The 3,391-nt window shown below is 42.2% G+C and overlaps 1 pseudogene; it reads left to right on the top strand.

Annotated features, from left to right (window-relative positions):
* The first annotated feature begins 1,603 nt into the window (after nucleotides 1-1,603).
* Nucleotides 1,604-2,586, top strand: LOC744119 (protein SETSIP-like; annotated as a pseudogene).
* The last annotated feature ends 805 nt before the right edge of the window (nucleotides 2,587-3,391 follow it).

Below are 3,391 nucleotides of genomic sequence, written 5' to 3'. Positions count from 1 at the left end.
CCACAGCGCCCGGCCTGGCCCCTTTCTTCTTAACAACCTTAAATAAAAAACTGATCCTCTAAGGCTGGCAACGGAGGGAAAAAGCAGCTCAGGAGAATTAACAGGCGTAAGCCAATTGCTATGTGTGGAACTGATTTGCCTAGAATTCCATGGTTTTTGTTGTTGTTGTTGTTGTTGTTTGGCTAGTCAAGTGAAGCAGTAGGGAGTGGAGAAGGAATAAATAAATCTGTGACTGGTTGTGATAAATTAGCTGTAAACACCACTGCACTTGGACCATCTCCAGGCTGGCGTGCAGCGGCGAGATCTTGGCTCACTGCAAGCTCCGCCTCCTGGGTTCACGCCATTCAGCTGCCTCAGCCTCCCGAGTAGCTGGGACTAAAGGCCCTTGCCACCATGCCCAGCTAGTTTTTGTATTTTTAGTAGAGACAGGGTTTCACCGTGTTAGCCAGGATGGTCTCAATCTCCTGACCTAGTGATCCGCCCGCCTCGGCCTCCCAAAGTGCTGGAATTACAGGCGTGAGCCACCACGCTAGGCCCTGTAGTTTATATTTAATGTGTTTATTTTTAGAGACAGAGTCTTGCTTTGTCACCCAGGCTGGAGTGTAGTGGCAGGATCAGGGCTCACTGCAGCCTGGAACTCCTGGGCCCAAATGATCTTCCTACTTCAGCCTCCTGAGTAGCTGGGATGACAGGATTGCAACACCATGCCTGGCTAACTTTTTACTTTTTAAAGAGATGGGGTCTCACTATGTTGCCCAGGATGGTGTCAAACTCCTGGACTCAAGCAATTCTCCTGCCTCAGCCTCCCAAGGTACTGAGCTTGTAGGTGTCAGCCACCGTGCCTGGCAGCCCCAAGTTTTGACTCTTATCCCAAGATTTAGTTTTTGGTCCAAGTAAAAGAGGGCACTTCGTTATTGTTTCTACAGACATTGAAAAGATAATAGAACATTATGAACAACTTTTTATCAATATAAATTTAACAACATAAATGAAATGAATAAATTCCTGGAAGGACACAAATGACCACACTGACTCAAGAAGAAATAAAATATGTGAATAGTCCTATATCAATTAAATAAACTGGATTTGAAATTTAAAATCTTAGGCCCTGGTGAGTTAATTGTTAACAAAATATTAGCAAATTGAACTCAGCAATATGTAAAAAGGATAATACAGCCTTCCAAAGTGAGTTTATTCTAGGAATGCAAGCTGGGTTTAACATTTGAAAATCAATTAATGTAATTCGCCATGTTAATAGAATAAAGGAGAAAAACCATATGATTATCTCAGATGCATAAAAAACATTTAACCAAATTCAAAACCAAAATTTATAACAATAACAACGAAAACCCCCCAAAACCCAAACTTTCACCAAGACTTTTTTGCCCACAATTCACCTTGTACCCTTACTTCCCCACTTTCTACTGTGCACCAGGGATCTCTCTCCGTGGTCAACCCTGGAGGAGTCAACACTCAACTTTAAACAAATATTTGGGGCCTGTTAGGAGCTGAGGGTACTGTCGTGAATATGCAGATGAGGTCCCTACCTTTTAGAATTTATCTTCTTGGAAATAGGCTTGATTTTATTAAGGGTTCTGGAAGGACTCCTTTCACTTTCATTCTATCCATGCCACTTTAAAAAAATCTGTGGGTGGTTTTCTGAGCTTCATTCTGTTGAGCAATGAGACTCGTGGTCTGGTTGTTGGACTTTTCTAGCAGCACGGCCCTGAAATGCCAGTCTCTACTACTGCCTCAAAAGAAGAAACCAAGTCTGCCTTGTGCTGAGACCAGAGAAGACATCCATCTCTCTGGGCTTGCAGAAGAAGACAGAAAAAAAACCAGCGGAAGCAATTGAACTTATTGATAAAGTACAAAATGAAATAGACTTAATGAACAAGCCAGTGAGGAGATTTTGAAGCTAGAAAAAGAAATATGGCAAACTCCGCCAACCATTTTTTCCAAAGAGATCAGAGTTGATTGCCAAAATCCCAAATTTTGGGGTAATAATATTTGTCAACAATCCACAAGTGTTTACACTGCTTGGGGAGGAGGATAAAGAGGCACTGCATTATTTGACCAGAGTTGAATTGACAGAATAGGAAGATATTTATTAGGTTACAGAATAGATGTTTATTTTGATGAAAATTCTTACTATGAAAATAAAGTTCTCCAAAGAATTTCACCTGAATGAGAGTGGTGATCCATCTTCAAAGTCCACTGCAATCAAATGGAAATCTGGAGGGGATTTGATAAAGCATTCAAGTCAGACACAGAATACAGCCAGAGTGAGGAATCGGAGAGCTTTTTTACCTGGTTCACTGATCATTCTGATGCAGGTGCTGGAGAGTTAGGAGAGGTCATCAAAGATGATATTTGGCCAAACCCATTACAGCTCTACTTGGTTCCTGATATGGATGATAAAGAAAAAGAAGAAGATGATGATGAAGGGTTGGAAGATACTGACAAAGGAGAGGAGGATGAAAGAGGAGATGGCTAATAGAACACTGATGGATTCCAACCTTCCTTTTAAAAAATGTTCCCCATTTTCTGGGAGCAAGTTGCGGTCTTTTTGTTTTTTCCCTCTTGTGCCCAGTCACACTGTTCCTGAGGTTTCTTTTCTTTATACCATGGGTGTTATTTTGGGGGCATGCACCTTGAGCAGAACAGAGTGGGAAAAGAGTCTCTATCCCTTTCCATCCCAAATTCATTTTTATCCCTTCCTGTCTGAACAAAAACTGTATGGAATCAACACCACCAAGCTCTGTGGGAGAAAAGAAAAACCTACTTCCTTCGCTCTGCTGGAAGCTCGGGGGTGCTAGGCCCCTATGTAGTTATGCATAGAATTCTTGCTTTTTTCCTCCTTTCTCTGTGTATTGGGCTCAGAGAGTTCACTGTGTCTCTGTGTGAACATGGACAGTTAGCATTTACCAACATGTATCCATCTACTTTCTCCTGTTTAAAAAAAGGCAAAAAAAGGCCAGGAGAAGGGAGTTAAATGTGAATTGAGACTGGGCGCGGTGGCTCACATCTGTAATTCCGGCACTTTGGGAGGCTAAGGTGGGTGGATCACTTGAGGTCAGGAGTTTGAGACCAGCCTGGCCAAAATGGTGAAACCCTGTCTCTACTAAAAATACAAAAATTAGCCGGGCGTGGTGGCGGATGCTTGTAATCCCTGCTACTCAGGAAGCTCGGGCAGGAGAATCATTTAAACCTGGGAGGTGGAGGTTGCAATGAGCCGAGATTGTGCCACTGCACTCCAGCCTGGGGAAAAGAGTGAGACTGTATCTCAAAAAAAAAAAAAAAAAAAAAAAAGGGAGAAAAAAACCTTTAAAAAACAGGGTTATAGAAAATCAGCAAAGGGAGAATTTGAGATATTTCGGTGGGTTAAGTA

Source organism: Pan troglodytes, chromosome 9 (assembly GCF_028858775.2).
Source record: "Pan troglodytes isolate AG18354 chromosome 9, NHGRI_mPanTro3-v2.0_pri, whole genome shotgun sequence".
Classification (NCBI taxonomy): domain Eukaryota; kingdom Metazoa; phylum Chordata; class Mammalia; order Primates; family Hominidae; genus Pan; species Pan troglodytes.
This window is presented reverse-complemented; position numbering and strand designations above follow the sequence as displayed.